The sequence below is a fragment of the Leguminivora glycinivorella genome, chromosome 11 (assembly GCF_023078275.1).
Source record: "Leguminivora glycinivorella isolate SPB_JAAS2020 chromosome 11, LegGlyc_1.1, whole genome shotgun sequence".
In the NCBI taxonomy this organism is placed as follows: Eukaryota; Metazoa; Arthropoda; class Insecta; order Lepidoptera; family Tortricidae; genus Leguminivora; species Leguminivora glycinivorella.
Genome location: NC_062981.1, coordinates 21,895,765 through 21,913,711, shown reverse-complemented (window position 1 = coordinate 21,913,711; position 17,947 = coordinate 21,895,765). Strand labels below are relative to the sequence as shown.

Sequence of the window (17,947 nt, the reverse complement as noted above, 5' to 3'; positions counted from 1 at the left end):
GAATTAAATATAGGCAGAGCACATGAAACTACACAAGTGTCAGTGCCACTCTTGGCAATTAAAGGGTTGAAGGAAAACGAAATTGTGACACATTGCAGTGACAGGTTGCCGACCTCTCGCCTACGCCACAATTTAACCCATATCCCACAGTCGACTTCTACGACACCCACGAGAAGACAGGGAGTGGTGGTCACCACACGGGTCTTTGAAGATTTAAGTGCGAAAAAAAGCACTATATGCACGTACTATTGCACGTAGAACCACAGAATATATAATAGTACAAGTACAGAAGGCCCACTGCTTTGATGTTCACGAAATGCCGCCTTTTAAATGCCTACAAAATTCTAACAAAGAAACGAGCCGCACGTGCGCAGCGTCGGACGATAGGGTTGCCTAATTGCCTATGGATTAAAACGAATCAATGCTCAGGTGAAATTTTATGCTATTATATTCCAGTCTTGGGTACTTTCTAGTTATATACCTCTATATATATTATTTACATATTTTTGTTTAAGTCCCAACATCACAACACAGGCCTTATTACACTTTTCCGTTGGACTTAATCAATAGTAGATCTGTGTAAGATGTCCTATTTTATTCATGATGTCTATTTAACTAAGCACCATTAGACATTCACACGCGGAAATCGTTACAATAGAAAGTGCGAACGTGCGTTCCGTGAGAACGCGCGCCACCCCTGATTAGGCCGCGAACTCGCGGCCGCCAGCATGTACTTGTAGCGCGGCGATAGAATCGCAGAGTGAGCCGCCCCTGGTAGAACGAAAGGTTCTCGAGTGGCGACCGCGTACCGGAAGGCGAAGCGTGGGTAGGCCCCCCACAAGGTGGACTGATGACCTGGTTAAGGTCGCAGGAGTCCGCTGGATGCGGGTGGCGCAGGACAGGTCATTGTGGCAATCTTTGGGGGAGGCCTATGTCCAGCAGTGGACGTCTTTCGGCTTATATGATGATGATGATGTACTGTAAAACAATTTTTTTTGTTGTTAAATCTGCTTACTGTGAGCTATATGCGCTATGCGCCATGCGAAGTGACACTACTGAAAATACTATGCTATACTATAAATAGAATATGATGGCATACTTTCATACTTATTACTTACGATGTGGACCATAGCCTCCGACATTAGACTTCACCATTCGCTCCTGTTCTGTCCAGGGGGGTTACCATGACGTACTAAAGACGTTCAGTTTAGGTTGAGAGAAAGGGACACAGCTATAGCAGTTACATAGCTCCGTCCCTCTCTCTCAACCTAAACTGAACGGCTTTAGCACGTCATGGTAACCCCCCTGTTCAGTGTGATCATGACATACTAGGTAATTTAATTTTTTTTTTAGTTGTTCAACGACAATGCCGGGATAAACTCTAGGAGGATGATGATGATGAATCTCCTACTGTTATCTAACTGTGAAGTGCCTACGCACACATAGGCTTCTTGTCTGTGCCAGATAATACAAAATACTACATGCGAAGTGGAACTGCTAGAAGACTATGGAACTACCTACCTATCAAAGAGGATCGAGTATTATAGAGTCACTGTCAAAGTAAAATGTGTAATCACAGTCCATAGACTGCCATCTCTCGACATAAGCTTAAAACTTTTGAACCTCAGTTTTGACAATTTGGCTTATGGGTTAAAATGTCAAATATTAATATTAGCGCCATCTAGTCGAGCGTTCCCCAAAGGTTAACGCCATCTAGGCCACCGTACCTTTTTCTATGGCTTTTATATGGCTTTGAGGTACGTTTTTTAAGTTTTTTTTCTTAGACATTATCCGTCTATACGGAGTTACATATGTCTTTCCTACCTATAGAGGATAGGTAGTTCCATAGTCTTGTGCGGGTGTGCAAAATAAAGTATCTTTTTCCCTCACTAGCTCGGAAACACGTGTTTTGTCCTTTAATACCAGCCGGTAAAAACGCATTTTATCCACTAGTGGGTAAAGTAATTTGACCTTGAATAAAGTCAAATTAACTGCTTTAAAATTGATAAAAGTAGGTGAATCTAGTAATAAAGATGATTTACCACCTGTGGAACTACTGGAAGCAGTGATAAACGCATTTTTTGCGTTGTAGTTTCCTCGCTATACGTGAGGGGAAAAGTTTTGTGTTACACTCGGGTGCAAATGTATTTTACTTCTCGTGTGTTAAAAAACTCGCAAGTCAGGATTCTATTCTCGAACCACTCGCTTCGCTCGTGGTTCAACTATAGAACCCTTTCACTTGCTCGTTTTTCAATTCCACACTCGGCGTTAAAATACAACTTTGCCCCCTTGTATAACAAATAACTATTATCTTTATCTACTTACAGTTTCAAAATGTTTTTCTTGGTTGTCCTATAAAATGGAGGATGATGTTGATGAATCTCTCTTCAGTTATCTAACCCCTTTGTGAAGTGTTTCAGCCTACGCAGAGATTAGCTATTGACATAGGCTTCGTCTGTGCCAGATAACACACATCCGTACGCGACACGTGCGAACGCCACGCTCGCACCACGTTACCTTATCGTACGAGTATCAGTTTCAGCTATTCACATTGTTATGCACGAGGGCGTGTTTTCAGCGTTGTGATATTGATTGAAACTTTCTGGTTTGTACATTATTGCTTGATATAAGTCCGTTTTCACATTATCCGATCCGATATCGGATGTCGGAAAGATTTCAATAGAATAAATCCAAGATGGCGCCTGTATTGTATGGGATATTGGGCCGACATCCGATATCGGATCGGATAATGTGAAAACGCACTAACGGGACTAATTCCAATAAGGTCTAGTTTACCCTTCGGGTTGGAAGGTCAGATGGCCTATGCCAAATCTTGGGATTAGTTGTCAAAGCGGACCCCAGGCTCCCATGAGCCGTGGCAAATGCCGGGATAACGCAAGGAGGATGATGACGATAACGGGACTTAAACCTCTGTTAGTTAATAAGTTTAATAACCTTCGATTAGTTAATTACTAGTATGTAGGTATCTGAATCTAAAAAGCTCAATATTCTCTGCATATAATCTGATCTTGATCATCACTTCCCATCGCTGGGTACAGGCTCCCCTTAATTATATAAGGTACGGGGGGGCAAAACTCGACTGGGGGACAATTGTAACTGATCCATTTTTTCCATTATTACACTATTATAATTATGATGTTGAGTTCTACATGTACCCGCTGAACACGCCTGCCATATACAACCGGTGAACACTCTATTTAATAATGCAAACATTGTAAAACATGGAAAAAATGGACCAGTTACATTTCCCCCCCAGTCGGGATTTGCCCCGCTGTACCTTGACGTGTTTTATTGAGTAGCTTTAATGGAAGGTTCTTTAGATGAATTACAATTAAATCTTCGCCCTCCTAACCGACGAGAGAAATATTTTAACAAAAAGTTTGACAAAAACATTGGCATTTATCAAATTATCGCAAAATCCCTTAGGTATTTTTTGTTTGTGTCTTATACTTGCTTGTGTAGTAGGGCGGACAGCTCGCGGTGCGCCGGCGCAACGCCGGCGAAGCGCTCTGTCAACGCGCTGAAACAGCGCGCGTTCAGCTCGCGTGCTGCTACGCTGACGCAACGCGATCAAAACGCCCTAGTCTGGCCGAACCTTTAATTTGAGTTTAAACCTTCTTCTTCTTCGTCGAAACCTCATGACTGAGGGTCGTGACCACCATAAGTCGCTGTACGTTGCAGTGCTCTCCACTCAGGCCGATCTTTTGCCTTCCTAAAGGATCCCTGGAGCCCAACGCGCGTGACCTTCTTTATTGTGTTGAACAAGCGCGTGGGTAATCCGGCTCTTTTACGATGGCCCTCCACTGGTCCGACGATCAACGCCTTCTCAAGACTGTCAGGATCTCGTCTGGCCAAATGGCCAAAGAAGCCTATAATTCTCTCCCGGCAGATAGCAGAGAGGCGAGTCTAAACCTATGTGGTGACGGGTTAAGAATTTCACCACCCCCTTTCTTCCCGTGGGTGTCGTAGAAGGCGACTATGGGATATGGGTTAAATTGTGGCGTAGGCGAGAGGCTGGCAACCTGTCACTGCAATGCCACAGTTTCGTTTTCTTTCAACCCCTTATTTGCCAAGAGTGGCACTGAAGCTTTAGTAGTTTCGTGTGTTCTGCCTACCCCTTTATGGGATACAGGCGTGATTGTATGTATGTATGTATGTATGTCTTTTGGCCGACTTCGTAGGTACCTACAGCCGGCGGCAAAGGTAATTGACCCCCATTTCAAAACAAAATCTATTCACGTGTACACATATATTATTCCCGCGGGTTCGCTCGAGTTAAATTCGAAAATTGCGGAATGTTCCATACAAACTTCCACCCCCCCATTCTAGGGAAGTGGGGGGTTCGAAAGAGACAAAAAGTAGCCTATGTCACTCTCCATCTTTTCAACTATCTCCACTTAAAAAAACAAGTCCATACGTCGCTCCGTTTTGTCGTGAAGGACGGACAAACAAACAGACACACACACTTTCCCATTTATAATATTAAGTATGGACTAGCCTATGTCACTCTCCATCCCTTCAACTATCTCCACTTAAAAAAACACGTCCATACGTCGCTCCGTTTTGCCGTGAAGGACGGACAAACAAACAGACACACACACTTTCCCATTTATAATATTAGTATGGAAGTATGGATGCATAGATAAGAATTACCATCGAATGACCTCATTAAGGGTCGAATCAGCACCACATGTCAAAACCATTTGACACAGCCTTTCTTTCATCTATTCATTAAGTCTCCAATACAGGTAGGCTAAGGGATCACTAAAGGTCATGCCCAAACCATTGACGTCAGCAGGGCGAGGCCCGTCGCACCCTGAGCAAATGAACCTCATGGCCTTGGGAGCACCATTATCTTTGACGACCGCTCTGGCCTAGCGCGTAGTGACCCTGCCTGCTACGCCGCGGTCCCGGGTTCGAATCCCGGTAAGGGTATTTATTTGTGTGATGAGCACAGATATTTGTTCCTGAGTCATGGATGTTTTCTATGTATATAAGTATTTGTATATTATGTATATCGTTGTCTGAGTACCCACAACACAAGCCTTCTTGAGCTTACCGTGAGACTCAGTCAATCTGTGTAAGAATATCCTATAATATTTATTTATTATTATTTATTTATCTTTTGTCTAAGAAACTTATGTATAGGTTCTTACTCTACAAAGACTTGAACGTATCTTTATTCGCTACGGGTACGACTGGTGCCGCCCTCATTTTGTGGGTTAATCCATGCTAAAATTAATGCTGGACGCCACTCTGTCATGTCCGTTGCCATTGTTGCCAATACCTTAGTCCTTTAGGTTGGGTCGGTTTACATGGGCATACATCACAAGTATCACAACATGGGAAGAAACATCTGCACGGGAAGCATGGTCGCGCGATAGACGATAAAATAGCAGGCCGTCCCTATCGCACTATTTGTAAGTGCGATAGGGACGGCGACGGCCTGATATTTTATCGTCTATCGCGCGACCATGCTTCCCGTGCAGGAAAGCGGAAAGAGGACTGAAGATTTGAAAGAAACGTGCAGGTACAGTGAAAGACGAAAAAGGTGGGTTGTAGCCGTTGTAGATTGATAGTCATATGTAGGTACAGATGTTTAGTAGAATATGTAAGCATAGAAATACATACAATAAAGACTAATAGAATAATATTGGGGACACCTTACACATACCAACTTAGCCCCAAACAATACATACTTATATACATAGAAAACACCCATGACTCGGGAACAAATATCTGTGCTCATCACACAAATAAATGCCCTTACCGGGATTCGAACTTCGAACCCAGGACCGCGGCTTAGCAGGCAGGGTCACTACTCACTACCGACTGAGCCAGACCGGTCGTCTAGACGCCCTCCTGACCATAATCATATATTTCTGTTAGGCTTTACAGGGTGGCTAGCCGAATGGCACAATCGCTCACGAAACGCTCACGCTCGTGAGCGTTTCGTGAGCGATTGTGCCATTCGGCTAGCCACCCAGATCTACGATTAGTAGGTGTGTCAGTCAAATAATGAGTGATATACGGTCAACCGAGGTGGCTTTAAAATGCAGGGGCGACTTTGAAAATTTAGTTTTAAAGTCATACTGTAAGTAAATTCACGATTTTCTATGGTACGTTTACTAGAATATTTGTTGATCTAACTAGTTACATGAACAGTTTTAGTAAATCATGAATAATGCTAATTTTAAAGCCGTTCAAATACCATTAAAAGTAACCCCAAATTTTCCTAAAGTCACCCCAGTTGACGTACCTATGATTCTTTTGGAAACATCATAGGTGTTCACAGAATTAGTGAGTCACGTTGGTATACCGCAAATAACAAATTCATGTAAAATAAATTAGCAATTCATTAACACATTGTTACGTAACACCAAAACAGCATACTATGTCACCTAATAATATGGTGCAATAGTTTTGAACTAGGTACTATGTTTCTATTGTTTGAAGATGACACTTATCTCCGTAGATATAGATACAAATCATTGTTGTCATGACTGTCGAATGATTAGATTGTTTAGTGTTGATTTATGTAACTGTATATTGACAGGTTGTTTCTTCGTCAGACATCTTGGAGAAAATTAAAACAACAGCGTGACTCCCTTCGGTCGTGTCAGGGGTGGCTCACTCTGCGATTCTATCGCCGCGCTACAAGTACATGACGGCGGCCGCGAGTTCGCGGCCCATTCAGTGGTGACGACCTTCGCGCGGCGCGTTAGAATTCAATGTCGGGTGCTCGCGTGCGGTCCGTTTGTTAATGTAGGTAATAATTTAGAATAGCGGCATTTTGTGAACATCAAAGGAGTGAGCCTTCTGTACTTGTACTATTATATATTCTGTGGTCGTGTTTTAATTTATCGCCACTCTTTTCGAACTTCCTTTTTTACGCACTTGTATCGTAATGTACTATTTCAGTACAGAGGGTCATCTGTACGGAAAACCTTTTCGCACGTATATCTTACGACGTTTTTCAGTACAGATGGCCCTCCGAAATTTCGACCTGACAAGAAATGACACACTTCTCGCACTAGTGCGTAAAAAACACCATCTGTACTGAAATAGTACATTACGATACAAGTGCGTAAAAAAGGAAGTTTAGCACGTGTATCGTAGGTACGACGTTTTTCAGTACAGATGACCCTTCGAAGTTTCGACCTCACATATAATGAACCACTTAACTCGCACTAGTGCGTAAAAAAACACCATCTGTACTGAAAAATAAATTGCAGTCAACCCTGAAACATTTCTCGAACCCAAAAATTCCAGACATGAAAAAATACGTCACAATCACAAACATGTTTGTCTGCTAATTTATCGTTCTAAATATGAATAAACGCATTCTATATTTGAAAACGCGCGTGTGTGCGTAACGTATGCGTACACGCACTCCATTCAACATTCACTGTATATGTGTGCGTGTACAACTAATACAGTTATTTTACTATTTAGCCGCCGTTCATGCTGATTTGAACTTTATTTGTTAGGTAATAAGTTTGTTTTGATAGCAAATATATTTTGGCAGAATGTGGAGATAACTAGGGACGCGCGGTATTTTTCCAATAAGTATTATATTTATGTTTGTATACAGAAATTGCGCAGTTGATTCCGATGAAAATATTAGATTTTGTAGTTTTGATTGACTTTTTGGTGATCGATTATGATAATTTTGTCATTGATTTGGTGACAAGACAAACACACTGTACTTTTAGGTACCTACGTATTACGTATCTATAAGTACAAGACTTTTGATCTATACATACATACATACATACATACAATCACGCCTGTATCCCATAAAGGGGTAGGCAGAACACATGAAACTACTAAAGCTTCAGTGCCACTCTTGGCAAATAAGGGGTTGAAAGAAAACGAAACTGTGACATTGCAGTGACAGGTTGCCAGCCTCTCGCCTACGCCACAATTTAACCCATATCCCATAGTCGCCTTCTACGACACCCACGGGAAGAAAGGGGGTGGTGAAATTCTTAACCCGTCACCACACAGGTCCAGGCACAGGTCAGGTTTGATCTATAGCAGTGGTTCCCAAAGTGGTCCATACCGCCCCCCAGTGGGCGCTGAGGAGTTCCAGGGGGGCGGTAGAGGGCTCGAAAGCAATTGGGGGGCGTTCGTCCCTCACAGGGGGGCGGTCCCATATGTGAGGAAAAAAAACTTAAAATAGTAACTGTAAAGCCTATTGTTAAACACCATCTGGTAGTTTGTCTCGGCGCATTTGTATTATTATGCAATAAGCCGCGCCCGCCGTTAGCAAACATTATTACCTTAGGTTTGTTTTTGTTTTGTCTAATATCTTTTGTCGGGTCCTTATTCTCCTTATCGGCGCGAGAACTCGAAGCCATCTGGGTGACCGTTACACATGGACCGCGTAGTGCACAGCTTTATTTGCAATCAGTACCTAAATCCACGTCTTTCTAGTTGAGCTCATCGTTGGGGATCCTAGATTAATTTTACTGCGCATAAAGTTATTTATCGGGAGTGTTAATGGTGGTTATAGTAATAAGTTTAACTGTCCAGTTTTGCCACAAAGCGACTGAACATTTTGAATAATGTTTTTGTGATTACAAGTGAACTCGAACAACGACTTTTGTTGGTGTTAAATGTGAATACATAATTATATTGTTGGACTTGATTTGCTGCGACAATGTCGGAGGCTAAGAAAAAATGTCGCCAGTATAGTGTTGAATACCTATTTGAAATATGGCTTTATTTCATCTCCCACCAACCAAACTTTACCCATGTGCGTGATCTGCCAGAAAGTATTCTCAAATGAGGCAATGAAGCCCTCTCGGTTACAAGAGCATTTGACTAAAATGCATGCTGACAAAAAAGACAAAGATTTGTCGTATTTTCAAGGGCTAGAAAAAAAAATTCATACGCGGCCTACCATTTCGAACCTCTTCGCGTCGTCTTTAAAACAAGATGATGACGGACTGAGAGCTTCTTACAATATTTCGCTGTTGATTGCAAAAACAGGTAAACCACATACAATTGGCGAAGAATTGATTTTACCGGCAGTCAAAGAAGTTATAAATACTGTGATGCATAAACCAGGTGCAGATATTGGTGCCTACCTGCATCGCCTCTATCGGATGTTAATCTTCAATTACAGGGTGATCACTTTAATTTAATTAAAACCAAAAGTGTTATTGCTGCTTTTATGGGAAAAATCCTTCTGTTCAAGCGTAATTTAGGTAGAGGCGAATATATTGTCAGCATTTACAAATTCTTCATGCTGACTTCAATGAGCGGTTCTAAGATATTCTTGAAATGAACATACCGGATTGGCTTTTAAATCCATTCTCGCAGTTGAATACAGCAGAGTCACCTAACTTAGAAGAAGAACTAATTGAACTGACATCAAATGAAGAACTTAAAGTGAAATTTAAAATGGGATACCAGGAGTTCTGGCTCCAAAAATCAATACCTCAACTGTACCCTGGATTATGGGAAATAGCACAGAAGTTTCTAATCGCGTTTCCATCTTCGTATTTAGCTGAGCGAGGTTTTAGTGCCGTTCTCACATTGCTTACAAAAAAAAGAAGCAAACTGCAAATTACTGAACGTGGTGACCTTCGGCTATTTTTAACGAAAATTCAACCAGATATAAATATATTACCAAAATCGCATCCTTCACATTGAAATCTTCATTGTTCAATAAACTCGGTAGATAACTTCATATTTTCAATAAAGACAATAGTGCAAGAAATAAATAAATAGTTTTTAATCATGTATACTTGTTTTATTTTTAAGCGAAAATAAAAGCATCCTCAAAAAGTTGAATATAACTATGTATTTCGTTCTGCTTTACATGTACTTAAGTACGTATTCTAAGTCGTTTTGGGTTGTGTGTTGTTGTTGGGTGAGATTAATGTATGATTTTTGAAAGTAATGACTAAATACATCGTTTATTTCAGCTATTTTATGATAGGGGGGCGCTGAAATTTTGTTTAGATACCCAAGTGGGCGGTGGCCCAAAAAAGTTTGGGAACCTATGATCTATAGTTGTTTCATAACCATGGAACTTTCATGTTCCCATTTGTCTCCGCCGAAGGCAGATGAAAGTATATGCGTTGACAAAATAAATGGCTTTTTTTATGCCATAGGAGACAAACGAGCAAGTGGTAAGCGATCACTGCCGCCCATGGACACCCAATACACCAGAAGGGTTGGGAATGCCTTGCCGGCCCGGAAGATGGCTGTACAGTCTGCAAAAATGTGTTAAGGTGCATTAGGATTGCATTCCGAATAACAGAAATGCTCGGGTAATTCCGAAAGGGGAATCTTGATATGATGGAAATAATTTGTGATTTTTATGAGACTTTCGAAATTAGACGACTTTAAAACAAAAGCCGCAGAAATATCTGACATGATCTTTCAGAGCCATAAGAGCCTCTAACATAATATGAGTATAGGTACCTAGCTTCCTTTATCCTCAACAAAAACCAAAATATTAAGGCTGCTTTCAAAAAAAACCCCAAAATAATGTAAAATTGATAGTTTTAGTCGGTGAAATACTACACTTTCCGTTATCCAATAGATTTATTTAATTCAAATTTCAGTTAGATCACTTTATTATCTTGATTTTTATAAGACTGGATTTTTGAAAACCAAGTCACTAAATTAATTATGATTTTTTCTCTAATGCACGTTTAGAAAAACTTACGTATAGAGCTGAATTAGTCGATCTTATTTGTAAAATTTAGATGATTTTCATGACTAAAACACGTAAATTTATAATTCGTATACCCTGTACTACAAACGTCTCAGACTACATTTTGATTATAAGGTTTTAAAAAAGAGTAAACGAGGCTAAGACGAATTCTATTTTTTTTCAGAAATTACCTAAAATTAAGTGACAATTTCTTTGAAAATCTAAATCACATCGAAATCATTTTTGTACTTAATTAATCTGCAACGTTTACTTAAATTACTGGTATTAGTGATTATAAATTGCTATTATTTATTTTTGGCAATTTTTTGAAAACGAGCCTTCACCGGTACAATTATTGCCACTTTTGGACATTTTCTCATATTTTGTTAGACCAAGTGGAAAAAGCCCTATAAAATGTGATATATATTTGTAAACTACTCGCAAAGCCCTTTAATTTGACACCACATGTACACGGTATGATCAAGCGCTCGATTCGATCGTTGCGATTTCACTGTTTTTCACACGAAAGCCCTTTTAAATTCATTACCTATCGCTCGAGAATGCAAAGTAAAAGAGAATTTCGCTTTGCATTTTCGCGCGACGAACGCGTACATAACCAATATAAGGGCCCATTTAGATGGTATACGAGAACTATTTCATGGCTGTGCAAAATTGTATGTAACCTCAACAGCCCGCAATGTAACTATAAACGCATGCGAGTTCGCACACCGTCTAAATCAGACCTAACCATCCCATAGGTTGTCGCTGAAATTCTGTCTCAAATGTAGGTAGGTATGTCTACTCCAGCGGGCCGATTTTTGAGTGTCACGCGTTCGAATTCAGAAAATTGTCACTGAAAATAATAGGCAAGTCACCGTTTTCAACTGGTATTTTAGTGACAAAATCTCGTATGCGAGATTCAAAAATCGCCCTCCTGTAGCATTACCATGAGTTGCTATCGAAAACATACATTACGTTACTACGCTCGCTAGCGTCTAAACGCGGTTCGAATAGATTTCTATACAACTGGTACCATGAGTCAATCACTCGCTTACTATACTCGCTAACGTAAGCTCGATCCATCGTGTAGTTAACGTTTCGATAGGGATTGGCCTTGGAGTGGCGCGCCTAACTTCAATGACTTCACATTAGAACCCTATCTCTTTTTCACTAAACTGAAACAACGGAATAGGACGATATTTAAAAAATGTAAACATAACCCTGCTAATTTAAAACGTCATGAAACAGTATTATTATGTAAAGTGTTAGTATTGGTTAGTTTGCCAATCAAGTAAAAATATTATTTATTGAAGTAAGCTTATAATGGTACAATGAACAATATTGTTTTTTAGAAACTACTTACATTAAATTAATAAAATAATGTCAATCAATGTTCAACAGTTCTCAACTTAAGTTTATTTTGAGTGAGTGTTTGAGTACTTTGAGTGCTGAAGTATCCGATGCGTCCTCCGGCTGCTTACTGCTGTTCTGTGATCTTTTGTTTCTTATCGTGAACTAAAATGCGTACCAGTATTTCACAGTTTCGACTACTAGTCGACTTTATGCAAAAGTAAGTACATATCTACTTTAAATAGGCATTTCAATTATGTATATAATTACTTTAAACTGTATGTACTACAGTCGCCCTAGTTTATTATGATGAAATATTTTAGTTTCAAGTGGCTAACAAAGTATTCTATATGTTTATTCTATTCTATTCTATTATATTTTAAGTACCCTTTGCCTTTGTATTAACAGGAACAATGATGACCTCTGCAAGTCAAGTGACCTTAGCTTCTCATATTCGGCTTATTTTTTTGTTTACGTCATATACTTAGGCAGCCTTCGCTAGCATATCCCAAATAATGCCTTTTTGACATTATTTCCATAAATAATGATAAGTAAATATACTTTAACACGAGTTCTAATAAGATTTCACGCTCCAAAATGCCAGTGAAATAGATTACTACAGTCGATAACGTATTGCTCGATAGCGTATGTCAAAAATGTGACTCATGGTACCGATTTCTATAGGCAGCCGTTACAAACGTAGTCGCTAGCGAGCTAAGTAAAATACCTATCGAAAAGTAATCGCTAGCGTTGAACTCATACTGCCGATTTTTAGTTCCACGAGTGACCGCCGACGGCGCTGTACTATTCTCCATAGAAATCTTTTACGCAGACGCTAGCGAGTATCGACTGCATAAACTCATGGTAATGATACTGTTGAGACGATGTTTATAATGCATCAGATTTATTACAAAGAAATACTTCCGAATCCCAAGAAGTCTAGTGATTAAACTCATGCACAAAAGTAATGATACAATACGTTCTAAATTCAAACAGACATCCCCATGGCTGTTTCGTGTATTCGCTGGATAAGTATTATTGCGTAATATGATTCCCACCGCACAAAAGTGCTATCAGCCATCACAAACTCATTCAATTATGCACCCTATATTCTCGTGATACGTTCTAAATTCAAACTGGTTTCCCCATGGCGGTTAGTCGGTAACGTGACTTGCGTGTATTGACTTGGTGAGTAATATTGCGTAATATGATGACGTCATTATAACTGTTCAAGAATTGCATATGGTGGCTGTCCTTGGTAACACGTCATCACTGCGTCGGGGTATTACCATTCTTACCAATAATAGAAGTGGTTGTTTATATACCTACAAATCCTACATACGTAATTAAAATACATTGACGCTTAAATTTTACTCTGATATTGGTACATAATTATGATTTTGATTACCTGCCTACGTATAATATCTGTCTATAGATAAATATCTTTAACTTTTGCGGTTAAGTAACTCAGGGCACAGAATTATACATATTAGTACAAGCTCAGGGTCAGTAACCTGTATGTTGGGGAGCCCCTAGGGATTCAGATATAGACATAATTTAAAAATGAAGGAGTTCTAATCAAGGCAATTAACAAATAAGAAAGTGAAATAAACTGAAATCGCCATGAAAACTTTACAACCCCAATAAAAAAATGAATCACAAAATAACAGCAAGAAAATAAAATAAAAAACGGCAATAAGATTTGTCAGGTGTGGGGTTCGAACCCACGCTCCCTCTCGGGAACCAGAGCTTAAATCTGGCGCCTTAGACCACTCGGCCAACCTGACTTGTTCGATGCGGCCAAAAATAGCAATGCCTTCAGCATACATGCACGATAACCAACTTTCTAACTTTATTCGATATTGCATTATGATATATATTTTTTTGAATTTACGCTTCTAACTTGATATTTAGAATTAAACTATTACAAATCATGTTAATATAATGTTTTTTATGGTATTTTTGACTTTAATTAATTTCTTATAATTACATTATGACTAATCACATTGATTTATTGGATCAAAACAATTTATTATAAAAGAAAACTTTTAGTTAACTGGACGACTAGAACGCCATCTATGATTGTACTATGTAGCCGGACGTTGTGTTTCTACTGTTTCCAGGCGTGCGTTAGTTCACTGATGGAAGGGTAGATGGCGTAAAAATCAATACACTTAGTTACCGATTGAAATAGTTTTTGTTATTATTTATAATTCAACATTTTGATGCTATTTATGTATTATAAGTAGGATATAGGTAATAATAACAACTAAAGGAAAAAATACGTGATTAGTTATTTGTACGTAGCGCCATCTACGTCAATTAAAAATACTACAGTACGGACTGTACTTTTTGTAGACGTCTTGCGATTATAATTTTACTATTAGATTTTACCATTATTTTATTTCCTAGCACGGTCACGTGACTTATTGTTACTACTCTAACTACAACGTCCATGGCACAAATTCGCAAAATTCACACCCATCACACCCACTTATATTCACTTCGCAATATCCTTACCCCAATAAATTAAGACTCATTTTCCAACAATCCAGTGACCGAGTAACTTTGCACATGGTCCATTGCCCTACGCACACAATTCAAAATGGCGGGTCGTTTCCGTCCTTTTGTGCGGACGGACACAACATGTTTTGTCGAATGATTGTTGCTTTAGATTTGTATTGACTGCCTTTGGCGAGTAAATAATAAATGGAGTAGGTAGTTATTATTCGCGAAAGGGCGAAAGTCAAAGTTGGGTGGTGGTTCTGCGTAGACGGTGGCGCCATCTGTTTTTACTGTAACTATGGCAAGTGTAATGAAAAAAAAATAAACAAAATATGACTAGGCAGAATAATTAGTCTTTTAACAGCTATAAGCTTTAGTTTAAAAAAAAAATAATTATGTAGGTACAAATTAACAGCGTTATTATCGAACGAAACGCTACATTAATACACTACACTCATATAATTTATCTAACTCTAGGTCCATGGGGTCCCAGCGCGAACAAGTTGTTCACAGAAATCGCGAAGCGTTTGGTTGAGGTAACTGGTGACCGAAGAGAATCAGCATTGCGATACAGCGAGGAAATGTCGCCAGTATCCTTGGTACAATGCCTCAAGGGCCTATTTTAAACATTAGCTAGCTTTGAAGTTTAATCTTAGTTTCTTATATAATAAAGTAAATAAAGATATTTTAAACTAAAAAAAAGAGCTCAATTTATTTAATATGCCAACAAAACTAACAACAGGAGTAACCAACAGCATCCAACTTAGGCACACCTCGGACATTGGCGATCAAATATACCTATGAAAGAGGCGCGTTCCTAGCACACAGTCTAAGCTCGTGTAGGTGATCGCGTACTATGCTTGTATGAGTGGAATATGACAGGTCGACTGTTCGCGTTTTTGACAGGCGGTAACTGTGAGGTAACCGAGAGGGGGTGGGCTGCACTTTCAGCGGGGAGCGGGAGTGGCCATACTGTACGATAGTACTCTTTATTATACTGTGACTTGGGCCAAGAGTGGTTGCCCCATTGTATCCATCTTCAAAACATTGGCAAACCGTCTCCAGATGATCATGGTTGTCTGCTTTATAGCAGTAGAGGTTTCGTGGAGCTAATACATAATACAATTGTTCTACACCCTGTTTTTATTGAATTCCGTTAACTTTAAGGTTCTTTAGATCAAATATAATTAATTTCTCTAAGAAACTAGCGTAGCGTCTTAACTCTTACGGTTATCGAGTAATTAAAAAAATAAAAATAATTACTGAACACGTGGTGTGATAGCCTTTACCACTTCCTAATGTTATTTGTTTTGACATGTGCCGTCAATCACTTGACACTAACTAGAATATAAATTCTTAAGGGTCTCTTACACTAATTAATTCATTTTTATATTTGAACCGATGAAAAAAAATATTGCGAATTTAACTAAAAGTGATATACAGGATGCTTCCTGATAACGAACCTAACGACATGTCGAATTTAACGGAAAACAAAAAAAACACGGTGTATATGAATAATTTGTTTATGACGAGGACGATGCTAGAAATAAACAGTGTCCAACTAGAAACTATAGTAGTTCCATTGCATCTATCTTCGAAACATTGACAGACAGTTTCTAGATGGTCGTGGTTTTTCGCCTTATAGCAGTCGAGGTTCTGCGTAGCTAATAGATAAATAAAATACAAATTGTTCTATTTAAATAATTTATTTATGACGACGACGATGCTGGCAGTGAACGTTGTCCAACTAAACACGACAGAAGATGCCCCATTGCACCCATCTTCGAAACATTGACAGACAGTTTCTAGATGGTCGTGGTTGTCCGCCTTATAGCAGTCGAGGTTTTGCGGGGCGCGCACCCAGCCACATCCGCGCGTTATCCGAAACTCTGCTTCGCGGTTGTGGTAGACTGAAATGTAGAACAATATTAATATGGATATACATATGCCAGAGGTATACATATACTACTTATATGTATGGATGTAGAAAAATAATGGAGTCATTTTAAAATGTTGTAGACTGAAATTTTCGCAGACACAAATAAGTTTTTTGTAAATTGTACTAGAGGATAAGAGGAGCAACTATCTCGGTAATTGTTTTGATCCTCTAGGTTTCTAGACGATGGGCTATTTGATTTCAAAAGTAATGCTTCGTAGACTAAGGGCCGGTTGCATCAAAACGCCTGTCACCGTTTTAGCATTTGTTACATTTTATTTACCTATGGGAAGGGAAGTTCAATAGACGTCTGCTGCGTGACGATGTCTGTCAAATGTGGTTGATGCAACTGACCATAAGTCCGGACTTCCGGTTGGGACGCCATCTTAGCGGTTTCGTGTCGTGAATAATTTATTTTTCTTTTACTCATTAATGTTGTTTAAAGTGTAATATTGATAGCTTATTATGCAGTAAACTAATGTTGTAGTGAGAAGCTGATGAAGAATTGTTCTCGAAACGCGTTTAGCCTTTTCTTTGTCGTAAACGGCCGGTAGTCCACGTGCTCTTGTAAAATCTAGCTATCAATTTACAAGTGCTAACTCACCGTACAATGTCGTACTTACCGTACAAAAATTACTAATAATTAGCTCATATCACCTTGACACTGGCGAAATAGTCCCAATGGACTGAAGCCATTTAATTTTAAAAACTGAACTGAACTGAACTGACCATAAGTCCGTTTTCAAATTATTCCATCTGATATCGAATGTCGGAAGGATGTCAATGGGAAAAATCCAAGATTTTCATTTCATTTCATTTATTTGCCATAAATTGTATGTTTACATAAGATGGTACATGTACATGTTTAGTAAGTTTCAATACAATTTTACCAGATTGGTGTAGCATTATTTAAACAATGTTTACAAAAGTAAAACTAGCATGCAATACATTTTATTTTATTTTACAAGCTGAAAGTACTCTTTAAGACTATATGGACACAGTTCGATAAGATATTTTTTTAGACGATTGAGGAATGTAGTGGATAAAAGAGACTTTATTTCTATCGGTAAGGCATTGTAAACGGGTGCCCTCTATTTCGCCTATCATTAATTCGCATAATAATATAGACCCATTGTAAACCCCTGCCGCTACCTGCCTGTAAGATGGCGCCTGTAATGTGTAATCGATCCTACATCAAAGTGAAATCGCACTAAGCAAACGCAAGGCGAGGTGAGAGAGAAGTATAGGTATGGTATACTTAGTAATGTTACTGTAATAACCTCTTCTTTCTAAATTACAGTTTCCCAACAGTCTGCCTGTGTTGTAAATGTCCCGATTTAGTGTTAGTAACTTACTAGTTTGTACAATCTTCCTGCAAAAGTAGTTCTGAGGCACTATAACCCCTTGTCCACATTCAGCGAACACCAGGAACCGGCGAAGAGTCTCCTGATCGTAGCTGC

At 39.2% G+C, this 17,947-nt stretch overlaps 1 non-coding gene across 1 annotated transcript; it reads right to left on the bottom strand.

Moving 5' to 3' along the window:
• Positions 1-13,749: 13,749 nt before the first annotated feature.
• Trnal-uaa lies at positions 13,750-13,833 on the bottom strand. The gene has a single exon. It is a non-coding gene; the product is annotated as a tRNA-Leu (tRNA).
• Positions 13,834-17,947: the final 4,114 nt, after the last annotated feature.